The following is a 20,101-nucleotide window of genomic DNA, read 5'->3' on the forward strand; positions in this document are numbered from 1 at the left end:
GAGATATGTGAATAGACTAGTTTCAAATGCTAGCAAAAAAGAGGTCATAGAATTAAGAGTCTGCTGGCACCTTTGAGATCATCTAATTAAATCCCATTTTACAAGTTAGTAACTGAGGCCCAGAGAGGCCACGGGGCACGGTCACATTCCTTTGGGTAGTAAGTAGCAGAGCCAACATGTTAACCTGTGTATTCTTTTTTTTTTTGTGGGGCAGTGAGGGTTAAGTAACTTGACCAGGGTCACACAGCTAGTAAGTGTCAAGTGTCTGAGGCAGGATTTGAACTCAGGTCCTCCTGAATCCAGGGCCAGTGCTTTATCCACTGTGCCACCTAGCTGCTCCCTAACCTGGATATTCTGACAAACCCAAGTGCTCTTTCTACTGTAACATTTTGCCTCATAATTGCCCTGAGGCCACCCAGAATTTCCATGGCTAAGCCAGGACTTTGGTGTAAATCATTTCCCCTTTTCTGCCTCATCACCTGTTTCATTGACAGAAGGCAATGGAAGCAGTGGCCCAGTGAACCTGTCTCTCTCCCCAATAAGAGGAACTGTGCTCTTGCACAGTTAAATTATTTGTGAACTACTGAAATGTAGAGAATGTAAGAACATTAAACTAAGCATAAATCACCCAACAGGTCAGCATTTCCTTCTTCACCTGAGCATCTGTCTGTTGCATCTGCAGTCTCCAGCACAGCAGTTTTGAAGCCTGAATAGAAAGGGGTGAACGACAGGGTGACAGCAGATGCTATCATAATGGTAAGACTATATATCTGCAGCTCAGAGAATATCCAGGATAACTATATGATCTGCAGTGGGAACTGATGGGGAAACTTATGACAAACACAAAGGTGGACGTACTTGGGGCAATTTCAATTTCTTCAGCCTATGGACTTCTGGGGCACATCGCCAGTTGTTTTGACTTATGTTTTGCTACTGGACTTTGATGACTCTGGAGGAGAGAGTGAGGCTGATGACTTGGCACAGCTCTGCCTCACTTATATCCAATTCACTTGCAAGTGAAGATACCACCCTCCTGATATCATTGGTCCTCTGACTTTCATTGATTGGCCAATGATTGGTCCCAGCCCAAGCCTCACTTGCTCATTCTTTGGGTTTTGATGGCCGAGTGAGTGCAAATAGCAATTGTTTTCTGTTCTGGCTAGACACTCTGATGGTCTTCCTCTTCCTGATTGATTCATTTGGGAAGGCAAACTAGGACATCTTTTGTCTCCATTCTAACCTAGTGTTTAGTCACTGAATGGGCATTGCCTCAGACAAACTGAGACTTGGGAAAGGCCTTAGCTTAAAAAGGCAAAGGTCTCTCCTTTCATTCTGGGCCATCACCACTCCTCCTGACTTATATCTTACTATTCCAATGGCTCTGGAAGAGAGAGTGAGGCCGATGACTTTGCACAGCTGTGCCTTAATTAAATCCAATTCATGGCAAGTTGAGACATCACCCTCCTGATGAAGGACGGATGACAATTGACTTCTGACCCTGGAACATCCTATCACTGCTGTAGTCCCTTTCTCCCATTGGTGAGTTTCTCCAAGAACCTCCATTTTGAGGAAGGATACAAGACATCCATTCCTCTCCTGGCTCTGCTTTGGACTCTCTGGACTTTGTCAGCCTGTTTCTCAATGGGAATCTTCACCTTATCCTTTTGCTTTTCATCTCCCTTTACTGCATTACTTTCTTCCATTAGACTGTATGCTCCTTGAGGGAAAGGAATTTTTGCTTCTAATTGTAGTCTCAATGCTAACTATAGTATTTAGTGCATAATAAACACTTAACAAATTCTTGATGACTTCATCCACCCCTCCATACACTCATCTATCCATCCCACAAATATTAATTCAGCATCGGCACTGTGCTATATGAGATTTTAGGGCAGATGAAAATTTAGACAAAGCGATGCTCCTACTCTCATTCCCCTTTAGGGGGGAAAATAATATAGATAATTATAATTAATAACAATTAGTGTTAAGTGCCCTAGAAACCTGTCCTCCAAAATACCAGTTGAGGCCCAAGGAGGAAGATTACAAGCCAGCTGTGTCCAATTGTTTGGAGGATGTGGTGTGGGAGAGGACCTGTATTTAAAGTTGTAGGAATAGACTTGGAGCTGGTAGGGCCCTTAGAATTCATAAAGTCAGGCAATCAAATAGCATTTATTAAGCACCTATTGTATGCCAGGCATTATATTAATCATTGAGGATATGAAAAAAGACAAAGGATAATTCTTGCTGTCCAGGAAGTTATAATTTAATATAGTCTAGTTCACCTATCATAGACGAGGAAACCAAGGCACAGAGAGCTGAAGTCACAGAGGTGGCCAGTAGCAGAATTTATATTCAAACTAAGGTCCTCTGACTCCAAAGCTCTCTTTGGCACTGCAAAGGTACAAGGACAACGTGTGGGTGAAAGCTGCAGAGAAGCAGGATTTGGGATCATTAAAGGGAAAGCTTTCTAATAATTGCTGTTGTTGTTGTTGTTGTTGTTGTTGTGTCTTCTCAGGCATGTCAACTCTTTGTGACCCCATTTGGGGTTTTCTTCAAAAAGATACCAGAGTGTTTTGGTTTTTCATTTCCTTCTCCAGCTCATTTCACAGATAAGGAAACTGAGGCAAATAGGGTTAAGTGACTTGCCCAGGGTCACACAGCTAATAAGTGTCTGAGGCTGGATTTGAACTTGGGTCTTCCTGACTCCAGGCCTGGCATTCTATTTATGGTGCCACCTTGCTGCCTTCCAAACAATTTGTGCTGTTCTCAGGTGGCAGTAGGCTCCCCCTTGTTAGAGGACTTTAAACCAAGGCTGAATAACCTCACATTAGGGGGTTGTACAGAGGATCCTTGTTCAGGAATGAGTTAAGAATAATAGACCTTCAATGTTCCTTCCACCTCTGAGATCAGGAGGTTCTGGGAGGAAGTAGATACCTTTGAGCTGGTTGGCATTTCATTGTTCCCTTCCCCCAACCTCAAATCATACCAGGTAGATAGTTGTACCTTCATTGCTTGAGTAGATACTAGGGCCTTACACATGTGTAATGATGTCTTTTACCTATTTGCATGTGTGTGTGTGTGTGTGTATGTGTGTGTGATAATGAGGGTTAAGTGACTTGCCAAGGATCACATAGCTAGTAAGGGTCAAGTGTCTGAGGCTGGATTTGAATTGAATCCTTCCTGAGTCTAGGGCAAGTGCTTTATCCGCTGTGCTACCTAGCTGCCCCCTACTTAATTCTTTTTTAAATTACAGTATAATAGAAAGGTGGTTGTTGTTCAATTGTTTTCAGTTGTGTCCAACTCTTCATGACCCAATGTGGGATTTTCTTGGTAAAAAACACTGGAGTGGTTTTCCATTTCCTTCTCCATCTCATTTTATAGATGAGCAAACTGTGGCAAACAGTGCCCTGGGTGCCCAGGGTCACCCAGGTAGTAAGTGTCTGGGGCCAGGTTTGAACTCAGGACCATGAGTCTTCCTGACTTTCAGGCCCCATACTCTATCCACCTAGCTGCCCAGTAGAAAGTAGGCCTTCATGAATAAAGAGCACCCAAATGTTTTTATATTTTTGTACAAGACACCAGCAAAAAACATAAGTGGAACTCTGCAAGGAAAAATGAGGTAAGAATAGCTATGAATCACTTTGAATTGTTTGGTAGAAAGACACCCTATAAATTGGGACATGCTATTATGCATATTATATATATATATATACATATATATATATATTGTGTGTGTGTGTACATATATATGTATAGTTATTGTATATCTATTTTCAGTGAAACCCATGTATGTCATTCCTACTAACAACATTTTCTTTCTGGATCCTTTTTAAGGGGAGATACTCCAGTTTCATATATTCCACATATACTTTGAGAAACCTGTTTAGAATATTTTTTGCTGATGAATTTTCTGAGATGTAAGGTTTGTCATTTTGAAGACATGTTTTCATGTAACCCCACAGGAAGCAGGCTGCCTTTAACTCCTCATTGTGATTCCATCTACATTCAAACTCTTCTGCATCATCTGCTTATCTGGGGCATTAACCAATTTCTCATTCATTTGTATTGTTTGGAGAATGCTGGGCATAGTCTTTGGCCAATACATGGGGAATCTGCTCCATGCCCAGTGGAGTGCCCAACTTAATGAAGATGGACAAATCCAGCACAGCAGAAATCATACAAATAAGAGGCAGAGAGAGGATACTGCTGACATGGACAGCAGGATGAGAAATTCGTGTTTCGGGAGGAATTGGAAAACTGGGAGGAAGAGCATTTGCCAAGAAAGAGGGTGAGGTGCACATCCATATGCATGGCACTGTTCTGCTCAGAGGTTGTCGATTTGCCCCCAAATCTAGTGTGCCTAAAGCCCGAGGGTGGTCTGGCTTCAGGTTCTTAGCATACAGTGAATGAGAAAGAGTGAGAACACAGTGATGAGAGAACAGTGATGATGAGCATGAGCCAAGGCATCTTTACTGGAATTTAAAGACATTTAAAAATACTTTCAAAACAAATATGCTTAGTACAGTAACTTTACCTTTTTTTTTTCAGTGTGAATGGGCTTGGACTAAAGAAGTGAGAGCTGGGCTTGGACTAAAGAAGATCTGAGACTGAGCCCTGCCTCTGACAGATATTAGTTGTATGACCCTGGATAAGTCATATCCTATATAACTTATAGAGCAAGTATTGATATGTATTAGGGGTTCACTATACCAATGAAGGGGGCAGCTAGGTGGCACAGTGGATAAAGTGCTGGGCCTGGAGTCAGGAAGACTTGAATTCAAATCTAGCCTCAGATATTTTACTAGCTGTGTGACCCTGGGAAATGTCACTTAACCCTGTTTGCCTCAGTTTCTTTATCAGTAAAATGAGGTGGAGAAGGAAATGGTCAACCACTCCAGTATCTTTGCCAAGCAAACCACAAATGAGGTCAAGAAAGTTGGATACAACTGAAATGGCTGAACAACAAGAAGAACATACCAATGAAATTATAGGTTCAGCTAAAATTAAATTTTTTAATCAATTCCTATATTTTTCAAAGAATTTTTATACATAGTCAACACATATGTTTATGTGCGTATGCATATTTATGTATGTATATACATATATATTCACATATACACAATATACATACATATATATGTGTATATATATCAATAGGGAGATGGCCTCAGAATAGGGAAAGTCTGGATCTGAGTCTCCCTCTGACACACATACTGGCCATGTGATTTTGAGCCAGTCACACAAGCCCCCCTTTTTTTTTGAGGCAATTGGGGTTAAGTGATTTGCCCAGGGTCACACAGCTAGTAAGTGTTAAGTGTCTGAGGCCAGATCCGAACTCAGGTCTTCCTGACTCCAGGGCCGTTGTTCCATCCACTGTGCCACCTAGCTGCCCCCACACAAGCCACTTTTGAGGAATATCTATAAGTCTATAAATTGCAGAGCAGACATTGATTGGCACTGGAAAAGGGAATTTCTTTTTCCTTATACTGATGAAATCACAAGTTTGGTAAAAAAACATCAGTGATTTCTTGTATTATTTTTCTGTCAAAATCATCTCATTTTAGAAGTGGAGTCCATAGATTAAGTAAATCTCTCTCTCTCTCTCTCTCTCTCTCTCTCTCTCTCTCTCTCTCTCTCTCTCTCTCTCCTTTCTCCTTTACTCTCCCTCTCTCTTTGTCTCCCTCCCTTCCCTCTCCCTCCACTCACACCCATAAGTGTATACATGTGTGTACATGCATGTAAGTCCATCTAGGTATCTATCTACCTACACATGTATGTATGTATGCATCTGTCTGTCTATCTATCTACCTATCTACCTACCTATTATCTATCTATCTATCTATCTATCTATCTATCTATCTATCTATCTATCTATCTATCTATCTATCTATCTATCTATCTATCAGAATTTATTATGAGTTGGGGACCCTGCCTTTGGGCTGAGATTAAAAAGCCTTAGGCCCTCAGGTTTCTTCTCTGTGTAAGTTGGGCTGGTACCCTTCCCCCTCCACTTCAGCCAAGCTGGGAAGCCCCGCGGGCCTTAAGAAACGTCAGCCAGGTGGGCGAACAGCAGGGGCCACGGCCCCTCGAACCCTGGGTGTTTTGTGGCATGGCAGACTTGAGACCCTCAGCCGCAGCCCTAGCACGGCCAGCAGATTAGCTTGGCATGGGGGGGTTGGTGCAGGGAGCCCGGGGTTTGAGGGGAGAGAAGGAAGATATATACCGGGGAGTTAGACTGTAAGGCAGGATGGACAGAGAGAGGACGGATAGAAAGAGGAAGGACAGAAAGAGGAACGCCAGAAGACTAAGAGAAAAGAAGGAGGTCAGTGAGAAAAGAAGGTAGAGACACTAAGGGAGGTAGACAGACAGAGGAAGGAGGGGTGAGAGAAGAAGTGCTTGGGGGGTTGTTGTTAAGGAGGTGTGGCTTCAGGCCACAGCAGCAGCAGCCAGCATACCCATAGGTGAGAGATGGCAGAAAGTTTAAAGGCTGACAGGTTGTATTTTACTTTTGTTATCCTTGTTTCTACATTTAACTCTAAATTTATTCACCTAAATAAACCCCGTATTTGTTTTAATTAAAAGAAACATTTTAATCCTCTTTTGCTTATCAATTTGGGAGGAGCAAGTATGGGGGAATTTTATAAACGGCCTATTTTAAATTAATAGCAGTCAGATAGCCAGCCAGTCAAACATCCACAGATTAGGGCCACAGTCCACAAGTAAATTTAAAATATTCTTACATATCTATCTATCTTCCTAACTACCTATCCACAGACATAAATATATATGGAGGAGTTTTTACATCTGAACCAATACAATATTTATGTAATCACTCTATAAAGAGAAACATCACAGCACAGTGAATAATAAGTAGTGTTGAGCTTGGAGTCAGAGGCTTGGCTTCTGTGTCTAACACATACTAGCTGTAGAACAATGTTTAAATCACTTCAGCTATCTGTGCCTCAGTTTCATCATCTATAAAACAGGGATCATGATGTGACCTTCCTCATGGGGTTTCTCTAAGGTTCATATGAAATAACACGAAGAGAATATCTTACAAAGTTTAAAACTCCTGATAAATGTCTGATATGGTTTTATATGGAGAGTCAACTATTTGCTCTATCCATGTGAGGATTCTCCATAGCCAATCCTTCATCCCAGACTGTTATGCTCCCCACTGCCAGCCAACCCACTTTTGACTGCATTTTTTGCTGTCCTTTTGTGTGGGCTCAGGACATGCAGTTTCATTTTAATATTGCTCTAAGCTTAATACAATTGGGAGGTTAAATCTGCTGTGAAAAGGGTCATATAATTCATTCAAAAGCCAAAAATAAATTATTTTTTGGATTATATGTTATTGCTATCTTGGATTATCCACTCCAGTGGTTCTCCTCATTCATGTGGATAATTGAGAAATTTGCACATACATCCCTACCAAACATGTGGACCACCAGTAAACACAAATGCACTTTCAGTCAGTGTGTATCTATCTCTTTATATGTCTGCACAGTCTGGTATAAATGGAAAGAAAACAGTGGATGGGGGGAAGGGATGGAACATGCTGATCTGTGGGGAATGAGCTGAGAAAAGGAGCAAGAAGCAATTGAGAACATAGATGGGGGTCTAATCCAAACACTGATTCACCGTCTGACCTTGCGCAAGTCACTTAACCTTGGTGTACTTCCATTTATCCATCTTATTGTGTACTTAGTAAACATTCAATTACCTTTTAAGAGTGTTGCAGGAAAGAGGACAGATCTACCCAACCCCACAACTTTGTCCTCACATCCACTGAGCAAAAGCTTTTCTTTGGGGGACACATTCCCTTTCTTCCAATAAACCTGGAATTAACACTTTCCTTCACAACATCACCTCGGGTTCATGATGAGAGGGTCTGAATCAAACTCACTGATACTAATAAAATTTCTCACACACTAGACCCTAAGTACAAAAAAAAGTATTTTTCTTTATGTGAAGACAGAGCTACTGACCCTTTGTCAGTGGAATATGCTCTCTGGGTTTTATGACTAGAAGAAATAATGCCGAAGCCATCCACGCTTGTGTCCTATTCCACTTTTGGCCAATATCACACATTTTCTCTTCTTTGTTTTATTTTGTATCAATATATTTTGTCTTGCTATTATTTTCATTTCAAATATATTTCTCTTCTCCCCCTACCTAGAGAGCCATCCCTTGTAATATTATAAAAAAGAGAATTTCATTTCAGCAAAACTAACAAACCCATTAACTGAGTAACACTATATATAGCATTCCACACCCACAGTCTTCCACTCTCCAAAGGAAGGTGTGTGTGTGTGTGTGTGTGTGTGTGTGTGTGTGTATGTTTTAGGGCTAACTTTAGTGAGTCTAATTATATAGGGTTCAGTTTGGGATTTTGATTTTTGTGTTATTGTTCTTTCTATTTGCATTTTATAGCCATGGGTTTGGATTGGCCAGAACTGGTTTGAATCCTGAAGCTTCCACTTACCAGATGTGTGACTTTCCAAAAGTCATTTAAGCTTTGCTGGCCTCAGTGTCTTCATCTGTAAAATGAAGCAGCTGGACTAAATTATTTCTTACATTTTAAAAACTCTCTTCTCGAAGAATAATCCAGATGTGGAACACTGTTTTTCTTTGATCAAAACCAACTGGCTTATTTTTTGATCAAACAAAGCACCTTGGGTTCTTAGCACCAAGACTAAATTAACCAGCTATAGAAAAAAAGCATATGATCACTCTGTTTTGCTGAATCTTTGCTCTGCATGTGCTTATCTATATCTCCCTGCAAATCCTTCATTTGAAATTATGAGGGTTTTTCTGAGGATCAGTGGTTTCCAAAGGGGGCCTTCAAATGGACATGAAACCAGTTGGGCATGTGGCATATGGGTATGAGTTGGAAGGCAGGAAAATGGTACCCATAGCATTCTTCCTGCACTAGCCAATCATAGGACTTGCAGACTCATCTCAAGCTAGATGTCTGATTGAAATCTGATTCTCTATGGATTCAACATAACTACACTATCCCCTTTACCCATTTCCAATATTATTTCCCTTCCTGCCATTGATCTCCTATGGTTGTGTAAGTTCCCAACTTCTCTTTTGCCCATGGCATTAGCCCTAACACCTTGTTCACTCTCAGCAGCTATGTAGGTGCTATTTAGGTTTTGGTGGGAAACTGAGATCCATAGGATGAGCATTGTAGATCTCATTAGTTTATCTCCTGCTTACCCCCAAACCCTTCCACTCCTTTTCCTAACTTATTTCTATCAAAGGTACCACTATCTTCATCTCTAAGATTTTCAACCTCTTCATCATCCTTCACTTTTCCCTTTACTCTACTTGTTCTCTGCCCTTCAAAGTTAGCAAATCTGATGGAGTTTTCTCAATTCTCATCCTTCATGACTTGTCTGTAGCTTTTGAAACTACTGACCATCATCTCCTTTTGGATGATTTTTTTGTTTTATGCTTTGGATTCTTGTAAGTATATAACCTATGAAAAGTCTTATATCTGAACACTTGAAAACCTGGACTTGGAGTCAGGAAGACCTGGGCTCAAATCCTGACTCAGATACTTAGCAGCTGTGTGAACTTATTCAAGTCACTTAACTTTATTTCCACAGTTACGAAATGAGAGGGTTGGACTTAGTGACTTCAGAGGTCTCTTCCAGATCTTCATCTATGAGCCTATGATTCTAACATATTTTAAAATGTTCCAGGTGAAGTGTTTCAGTAGGTTTGGAACTTATGCTCCAACATTTTAAACTATATTTTAAATTATTTTATTTTGAAATAATATTTAAAGTATTTTAAACTAGATTATTACATATCTACATGTGTTGGTTTTTTTTGGCAGGGAAATGAGGGTTAAGTGACTTGACCAGGGTCACACAGCTAGTAAGTGTCAAGTGTCTGAGGTCAGATTTGAACTCAGGTACTCCTGAATCCAGGAACGGTGCTTTATCCACTGCACCACCTAGCTGCCCCCTACATGTGTTTATTATTATTATTGAATGTTATTCTATATTTCAATTATATTATTAAAATAAATTAAAATTAGATTATAAGAACATCTGATTGATGTAAGATAGAATTTTATTGGACTTCATCAAAAATCTTTGTATAGTTGATAAAATAGATTGAAAGAAATGATTTAGTAAGCAGCCCACAATACAGTTCTTCTAGATGTAGCTTATACATCTCTGTGATGTTTCTTTTTGAACCATGGAAATCATTAAAACTAAGTATCAAATAAAATTGAACAAAGAATCAGACCTTTATATCACTACATCCCAAAATGTTAATCCAAGATTTAAAAAATAATAAAGTATGTATAATCAATCATGTTGTTCTCACTAAAATTCGTCATTAGTAATAACATTAATAGCAGTGACAGCAACTATTTAATTTTATCTCATTCTTTTTAATTTTTATTGTTTTCAAAAATTTTTTCTCTTAATTCATCATATTTTCCCAATTACTTATAAAGATAGTTGTCAACATTCATTTTTGTAGGATTTTGAATTATAATTTTTTCCCCTCACTCCCTTTCCTCTTCCCCCTCCATTGCCATATTGCCATATTGTACCATATTGCCAGCAAGCAATATGATACAGGTTATATATCTACAAATTCTATTTTATATAAATTGTAAAACACACGCAGTTATTAGCTCAGTAGTACATGAATATAATTTACAAATCAGTATGTATACACGTATTATGGAACATGAAAATCATTGATAGAAAGGAATGATAAAAAAATCAATGTATCTTGGCTCTCAATTGTTTGGCATTATGTGGGTTTCCATGGAACTTAGAGGCTTTCCATTGGTCATCCCTCACTCTCAGGATCATGAATTGAGAATTTGAATAGAGTTTAGAGATCATCTAGTCCAATCCATTCATTTTATAGATGAGGAGATTGAGACTCAGAAATGTTAAGTAATTTGCCCAAGGTCATGTGTCTAGTAGTCATCAGACAGAGGATTGGAGCAAAGGGCCTTTGACTAATAACCTACACAAGAGAAAGCAGGTAGATGACAAATGCCTCTTGTCTAGACTATTATATGCAACTAGAAGGAAGGACAATGTATTAAGCTGGTACATGGGTAGCTATATTATAGACAGACACTGCCAATGGAGAGTGATGTAGCCCCAGCATTGAACAAGAGGGCTGGATTACATTTGGGAAATACTGTAGACCTTTCAAAAATGTTAAACTCCATCCTGAAATAAAAAAAAAATCTCATCATCTTAACATCAACATTCTTTTGGTGATGCTATTAAGCTATGAATAATAGAACATCACTATCTCTGAAAAATCAAAATTGTAGGTCACCCAAAAGGCAAATGGAAGTACACATGGCAGGAATAAATGGTATAGCCTATTATTAATGACAAATGGCATATAATAAACAGTATAAAAAATTTTAACCAAAAAGATGAAAGAAAGTGGGCTGAACATGTAACAAGAGCAAACAATAACAGATTGACCCTTCCTGCACTACACTCATATCCACCTAAGGTTAAGAGACAAATAAGAAGGTCCCCAGAGAAATGGGTGGGTCCTCTATGGAGTATTCATGCAATACCATGGTTAAGAACTATCCACGATGGAGGAATGGATTGGTTGTAGTGTCATACTAATGGTAGGTTTACTTATACCAGGGAGATCATGGATCTATTGAAGCATTGGAAAAAACATCTCATCTGGTTCATTTGCAATTTTAGGAATCAACATTTCTGACATTCCTCACAGTATACGTCTTTATTTCCACAACAAAGACAGAAATCCAGAAACCAGACCCAGACTAGGAAATTTGCTGATTAGGTGATCAGCTCCTAAAGAAAGAGTAGATAGTCCTGATGGCAATGACCTGGCCCTTATTCTACCTGGCCCTCAGTGTAATGGAAATTGGACAGAAGGTACAAGTGAAACCTACAGATGAGGATGCATGGGAAAAGGAGGTGCCAAACACACTGGGACAGGCAAGTGGAAACTTATAGAACATGGGAAAGGGGAAATGATGCATTTTTGCTAGTGCTAAGGTAGCTTTCTCAAGCTCTATATTTGTTATTCTTCAGTAATTTCAGTTGTGTCTGACTCTTCTGAAACCATTTGGTGTTTTCTTGGCAAAGATACTGTAATGGTCTGCCATTATCTCCTCCAGTTCATTCTACAGATGTAGAGACTGAGGCAAACAGGGTTAAGTGAATTGTCCAGGGTCACACAGCTACTATGTGTCTGAGGCTGGATTTGAATTCAGGAAAATGAGTCTTCCTTACTCTGGGCTAGGTGCTCTATCCACTGTGCTACTTAGATGCACTAAAGACTATATAGCCTGGAAGAAACAGTGGAGGTCATTATCTGATATCATGCATCTCTTCATGCATTAGTTATATACCTACTTCATTACAGAGCAAAAAACCTGGTTGTTGTCCACTCTACTCAGAAGGCTTATAACACCGTACTAATGAAGTTGTTGATTGCTTGAAGGGTTGCAATACTATCACTTTTTTTAGTGATATGAGCTAGATCAATAGAACCATGCCTTGTCTGACTTTCATTTAATTCAGTAAAAAGATTCCGAACCCTCCTGGCTTCATAACTATTATAAAGCACTAAGGTTCTGCAGATAAAAAAACCAAAACAAAAACCAAGAGTCAAATAGTTCTTGCTTCTCTAAATTAGGAGAATTTGACATGTACCTAGATAATTTTAATGCAAAGTAGAGTGTGAAAGGGGCAAGGGCAAGATAAAAAAAAGCATCATAGGAATATCTTGGGGAGGGGGGTGGGAAACACCAGTAGTGGGCAGGATAAGGGAAGGGTTTATGGAAGTGGTGGCATCTGAGCTGAGCTTTGAAGGAATATTAAGAGACTGAAAGGCTGTGGTGAGAAGGAAGTACATTCTAGTTATGGAATATAACATAAAACCACACAGAGGAGAAGGTGGCAGAGTCAAGATGACAGGTTATAGGCTGGGATCCAGCTGAATTCTCCCAACATTCTCCTCCAAACACCTTTAAAATGATGACTCAAATCAAATTTTGGAGCAGCAGAGTTAACAAAAGATCAGATAGAGATATTTTTTCCAGCCCAAGACAATTTAGGAGGTCCATGGGAGCATGGCAGAAGCACCAATAGTGGGTCTTGGAGGCAGATGGAATAGCAGCAGCAGATTAAGCTCTCAGTCCAGTAAGGAGGTTGGACAAATGGTCAGGAAAAGATTTTAGGGCTAGCACTGGGTGCAGCTGGCATTAATTGGCAATTCTTTTGTCTATATACAGTTCTGAGCCACAATTGTAGGGTGCAGAGGCATGCTCATGGTTGTTTACAAGGGAAGAGGGGTCCTGGTCAGAGTTCCAGGGTCAAGAGGAGCACTAGTACTTGTGACTATAGAAGAACAGAGGCTCTTCTTGGGTAAAGACCAGAGAGCAGAAAAGAAGCAATGACTATACCTCTGCCAATGACTATACCTTAGAAGCACTAAACACTTGCAGATACCCTACCCCCCAACCCCAATTAGCTCTGAAAACAACAGCACAAAAAGCCTGAAGCTTGGGACAGTGCCTCCCCACCTCAAGGTGACCAGAGCTCAACTTTAACATAAAGTTCAAAGGGAAGGAATAGTCTGGGAAAGTGAGCAAAAACAAACAAACAAAAAAGAACTTGACAATAAGAAGCTACTGTGGTGGCAGGGAAGACCCAATACATGAATTTAGAAGACAGCCATGTGAAAACAACAGAAAGCAAAACCTCAAACAAAAAGGCTAATTGGGCCCAAGGCCAGCAAGAATTCTTGGAAGAGTTAAAGGTAGAGATAAAAGTAGTAGAAGAAAAATTGGGAAAAGTAATGAGAGTGATGCAAGAAAATTATGAAAAGAGAACAAGTGGCACAAAAATACTGAAGAAAAATTATATTTAAAAAATTGGCCAATAGAAGAAGGGGCATAAAAATTCACTGAAGAAATGAACTCCTTAAAAGTCAGAATTGGCTAAATGGAAAAAGAGGTACAAAAACTCACTGAAGGAAATAATTCCTTAAAAATTAGAATTGGGCAAGTGGAAGCTAATTACTCTACAAGAATTAAAGAAACAATAAATCAAAGTCAAAAGAATGAAAAAATAGAAGAAAATGTGAAATATCTCATTGAAAAATAACTGATTTGGAAAATAGATTGAGGAAAGATAATTTAAGAATTATTGGATTATCTGAAAGCTGTGACCAAAAAAGAGACTAGACATCATATTTCAAGAAATTATAAAGGAAAATGTCCCTGATGTCTTAGATCCAGAGGTTAAATAGAAATTGAGAGAATCCACCAATCACCTCCTGAAAGAGATCCAAAAATGAAAACTTCCAGGAATATTATAGGCAAATTCCAGAGCTCCCAGGTCAAGGAGAAAATACTGCAAGCAGCCAGAAAGAAACAATTCAAATATCATGGAGCTATAGTCAGGATCACACACAATTTAACAGCTTCCATGTTAAAGGAGAAGAGGGCTTGCATTATGATATTACAGAGGGTAAAGGAGCTAGGGTTACAACCAAGAATAACCTACCCAGCAAAACTGAGTATAATCTTTTTCAGAAGGGTAAATCAAGGCACAGAGAAGTTTAGGGGCTTGACTGTGGTCAGACAACTAGTGAATACCAAAAGTAGGATCCAAAACCCATCTTATTTGACTCCGAATGCAGGACCCTATCCATTATGCTACACCCCTTCCCAATTTCTGTTCTATACATATAGCCAGAAGAAGAAGCCAGAGAGAAACTCTTCCTAATTTGTCCTGGGGGCATTTGCAGCATTTGCTGCATTAGCTTGTATAGAGGAAACTTTATCTTGCTGAAAGTAATAAAACAAGGTTAATTTTATCCATATTTGTTCTAAGCTCCTAATGCACAATAGGAGGCAATTAATGACCATCTGACTTGTGTCTTATTAAATTTAAAAAGATAAAGCGAACTGCTTGAGGTATGAGCTTGTAAGATGTCACAGAATAATGAAGGAAATGCCAATTAGAGTTTACTGAGCAAAGAACAGAAAAGCCCTGAGATTAGTTCACTGTTGAGCACACCAAGAAATGTTTTTTCTAGTTCATTGTGCAATAAGAAGAACCCTGGCCTGTGGGTAAATAGACTGGTTGAAGTAATGTCACCGCTCTAACTGCACATCTTCATGTTGGTAGGAGTAAAATTCATATGAATTTCTCTGAGGTTGTGCATCATTTGGATAAATGTCCCATCAGTTTGGATTGCATCTGGGGCAGGAACCAGGAGTGAAGAAATGCAAGTGAGGTAGTGTTCTTGTGATGTATTCAGATTACATCCAGGTGGAAAAACCTGTGTGTGTGTGTGTGTGTGTGTGTGTGTGTGTGTGTGTGTGTGCATGTGTGTGTGTGTGTGTGTGTGTGTGTGTGTGTGAAAGAGAGAGAGAGAAAGAGAGAGAGAGAGAGAGAGAGAGAGAGAGAGAGAGAGAGAGAGAGAGAGAGAGAGAGAGAGAGAGGGAGGGAGGGAGGGAGGATGGCTTAAAGCCTAGGGAGGTTTCCAGGCAGGGCAGATGCAAACATACCGCAGTGAAAATCTGGAAAAAGACATTCTTGTGTATCAAATTGAGACTTATCCATTGTTCAGCTCAGCTATTTTCACTTGAAATACATGAAAGATAGAAAAGGGGAACATTGTTAGGCAAAGGCTTTGTTCTTAGGTAAGGAACAATTTATCAAGGAGATGGAAATTTTGGTATACCAAACCTTCTATCTCTCTCTTCTTCCCTGGTCCCTTTCTTCCTCCTCCCTGTCTCCCTCTTTTCCTCCTCTCTCTTCTTCCTTTTCTCTTATTTTCCCTTTCCCCCCACTCTCTCCCTTCCTTCTGCTTCTTTTCCTTCCTTCCCTCCTTCCTTCCTTCCTTCCTTCCTTCCTTCCTTCCTTCCTTCCTTCCTTCCTTCCTTCCTTCCTTCCTTCCTTCCTTCCTTCCTTCCTTCCTTCCTTCCTTCCTGTGCCTATTATGTATTAGGCACTGCTGTTACCCCTTGAAACACTGCCCAATACACCCCATCTCATTTTCCCTCCTTCTCTCTTTTCCTCTGTCTTTCTATGTCTGACTCTCTCTTCCTCATTACCCCCTTTCTCTTCTCCTCTATCTCTTGCTCTCTCTTATTTTTGCTTTTTCTTACCTTCTCTCTATATTCCTCTGTTACTTCATATTATACTTTTCTATGTACATGTCAATTACCCCATTAGTACCTAAATTCTTGAAAGTTAATGCCTAAAACCTATACCTATGTCTTTCCCACATTAGCAACTTAGTGAAGATTTGTTGAGTTGACCTGATACATTCAAGGACACTTCCTAAGTCCAAACCATATAACTGGTACTGCTTTGCATTGGGAGAGGGAGCTTTCTCACAAAGAATGGAGGAATTTGAACTCTAAACCAATAAACTCAGTCTCCCTTTTCCCAAAGAAAATCAAGGAACAGAAAACAGGAGAGTTTTAATGGAATAAAGGATAAAATAAGACTCTGAAAGCTGGTTGGAGCTATATTATGTGGGTTGTCGGGTTGAAGAATCTGGACTTAATTATGGTAGGCAATGGAGAGCCACAGAATGCTTTTGATTAGGAAAGTCATGAGATTAGAGGTGTTAGTATGAGAGATAATTTGAAGTGAGGAAAGATTAGAAAAACAAAGGAGCTCTGAGTTAGTCCAACATCTCTGCAAAGCAGTTAGTAGTTAGGATAAAAAGTGACAAAATTATATCCTTTAGAGATGCTTTCGTTTGGATCTAAAGTCCAAGGAGGTCAAAGAGAAAAAGAAAGGCCCCATTTATATAAAAATGTTTATAGCAGCACTTTTTGGGGGGATAGTAAAACAAGTCATACAATATAAAAAGTACTGGTTCAGAGGATCTGGGTTCAAGTCTTTTTGGGAATAGCTTTAAAAATTGTAGTATTCTTTTGTAAGAAACAGTGAATATGAAGAATTCAGAGAAATATGGGAAGACATATTAACGGATATGGAAAGAAGAAAGTAGAACCAGGGAAACAATATAGACAATGACCATGAAAATAGAAATGGAAATCTGAAAACAAGTATTATGTAATAACCATCACCAAACTTGACCTGAAAAAGAGATGAGTAAACATACTTCCTTCCCTTCCTTGTAGTGATGTAGTACTATGGATATAGAAAGACTTGATGTTTCCAATCTTTTCCTCACTTCAGGCTATGGTAATAATGCGGACAGCAGGATTCATGAGATATGGCAAGTGAGGAAGGGGTTGGAGTAAAAGATAATGTCAAAATTACTCTTGGGTTTTTGGAAAAATAATGACACCATTAACCAAATGTCAGGAGAAAGAGCAGACTTTTGTGGGGGGGAAAGATAATGAGTTTAGTGTTAAACATTTTTGAGTTACAGGTCCTGATGGGACATCCAGATAGAGGTGTTCAGAAGGAATTAGATATGTAGGTCTAGAACGATGAGTTGGTTCAATCAACACCTGGAAACCAGGAGGTAAGACAAATCTAGAGACATAGATTTTGGATATTTTTTTTTCATTGAGTTGATAATTAAAGATGTGGGAATGATCGCCAAAGGAAAAATTGTAAAGAGGAGAAAATAGAACCTTCGGGAACACACCTACATTTCAAAGATCTGAGGAATAAGAAGATCTGGGTAGGGAGGAAGAACAAGAAGAATCAGAGTTCAAGAGGAGAATAGAGAAATATAGGATCATGAAAGCCAATACTGGTTCATCAAGAAAGACAGCATCTTCAGAGAGGTCAAGGAAGACAAGACTTGAAAGATGTCCCAGTGTAGAAATTGAGATTAAATTGCAAAAGAGAGTTTACAATAAATTCCCAGAGGAAATAAGAAGAGATGAAATCAAGAACATGTTTGAAAGGATTAACCTTGGATAATGAGACAGAAGAGAAAGAGAAGTGACTGAAAAAAGCTTCAAAGACTTTGAGGCATGGAAAGAGAAAGTTGATTGAATTCAGGTATGATAGTTTTGATTTTTTTTCCCATAAAATAAAGGGCAAGTTCACAAGGTTCTTCTCAGCTCTAAGCCTGTGATTTTATGAACTGCTAATAGAGTGAGTGTGACAAATTGGATGAGTAGAGGACCCAAGAAAAGATTTTGAACAGCTGCTGTGAGGGATTCAAGAGGGAGTTCATAGCATGAGAAGTTCAAGGATTGCCCAGTAGTCTTGAGGGATAAGCTGGCATTGAAGTGGGCTCAATAAGCATAGTGTCAGGACTTTTAATAAGTTTCCCTTCCTTTCTTCCCAATTATCTCTTCACCCCCTTTTCATTCTTTCCATCCCTTCTTCTTGCTTCCTGTATCTCCCAGTTGTCCCATGTCTGTCTCTCACATTAATCTCTATGTCATTCAGTTCCAACTTCCTCTCCCTTCCTCAATTGCCTTTTTTTTTGCTCATGCAGTTTCTATTAAGGCAATGACATATTTGGCTTCTTCCTATTGGTACTTAGTTAAATCTGACCTCTGGAGTCAACTTGCAGACACTCAAAGCACAACAAATTGATGATCATAATGGTACTGAAAACACTTCAGCAGAAGAGAGAATAAGGGACAAGAGGATGCCTTTGAAGGGACAAACAGGTCAGGCATGGGTGGGTGGGCAGAGAAAGCGAGCTGGTTATTTCATCATTAAAAACTACACTGGCTTTGATGAAGCTACAGAGAGTTTGGGAGCATATGATGAGCATCTGGAATAGTTCCTTCAAAAAATAGTGCATCAGAAGGCAGAAAAATAATTATGCTTCTCTCAATGATTCATGCAAAGATGTTTGCTCTCTGAAAGCACCTCAAGGCAGTCATAAAACTAGGAAAACTGAGTTAAATGCTTTTTATTAAACCATTAAGAGATTTTTATTCAGCTAAGAAAAATGTCTTCACTAAAGGATACAAATTCTGATACTATAGAAAATGCCCAGATGAAAACCTGTGTGAATGGATTATTCAAATGGGCTTGGCAGTCAGTTTGCCTCTAGTGTTTTTAGTTCTGTCTAGCCTCAACCCTCTAGTAAAAACAAAAGTGCTCTAGCTCAGGGCTTAGTGATTCTAATTGGTTGGCCAACAAAGGATGGGGGATTGAGGGAGCCTTGATGATCTCCAGTCCCTCACTGAGAGAAATAGCCACAGGGACCTCAGGCTCATCTTTGTTTCTGAGGCCTGAGAGATCACACCTTAGCAGATAATGATTCTGAATTCTCCTGTTTTATAGATGGAGAAACTGAGGCATAGAGCATTTTAGTGATTTGGATCAGCAATTTCTAGATTTCCTATTTTTTTTAGTTAAGAAAATCAGAAAAAAGGAGTTTAAAATGTTGATTCCAATTTTTCAGTCTTATTAGCTGGGTCCTTTGTAGTCCTAGATTGAGCTGGGCTTATATGCTACACAAATACTCCTAATGTCCATTCTGAAAAGTAAGTGACTTTTTAAAAGCATCTTCCTACAAAGGCAAGTTCTGACTCCTCTGCCTGGTACTCAAGGCCTCGAACTATCTGCTTGTGTCCCAGTTTTCTAGCCTAATTTCACATTATTCCCTTCTATATACTCGAATGGAAGTCATTACCCACTCTATGCAGAGAAAGTCAAACTGGGCAGTTATTAGTCCCTTGGCTTCTGGTAACTTTGATCACATTGCTCCCAGGTGTCTGGATGTTCTACCTCTCTCTTCCTATTTGCATTCCTTGTTGTTGTTGTTCAGTCATTCAGTTGTGTCCAACTCTTCATGATTCTGTGGACAATACTGTTGATGGGGTATTCTTGGAAAAGACATTGGAATGATTTGCCATTTTCTTCTCCAGTGGCTTAGGGCAAACAAAGATTAAGTGACTTTCCTAGGGTCACATAGCTCATAAGTGTCTGAGGTCAGATTTGAACTCATGAAGATGAGTCTTCCTGACTCCAGGCCCAGTATTCTATCCACTACACCACCTAGTTGCCTCCAATGTATTCCTGTCAATTCTTTAAAGTCCATCTTAATTAATATCCTTCCATCAAGCCATCTTCAATTCCCTAGTATTTTTCTTTGCAACTCTTTGCATCTTTTAAAAAATCATATAATA

The 20,101-nt window shown here is 39.4% G+C and overlaps 1 protein-coding gene across 4 annotated transcripts in view; it reads right to left on the minus strand.

Annotated features, from left to right (window-relative positions):
• TNR (tenascin R) overlaps positions 1-20,101 on the minus strand; it is a 708,132-nt gene that overhangs the window by 231,905 nt on the left and 456,126 nt on the right. The gene's annotated exons all lie outside the window — the stretch shown is intronic.

Source organism: Dromiciops gliroides, chromosome 4 (assembly GCF_019393635.1).
Source record: "Dromiciops gliroides isolate mDroGli1 chromosome 4, mDroGli1.pri, whole genome shotgun sequence".
NCBI classification, from domain to species: domain Eukaryota; kingdom Metazoa; phylum Chordata; class Mammalia; order Microbiotheria; family Microbiotheriidae; genus Dromiciops; species Dromiciops gliroides.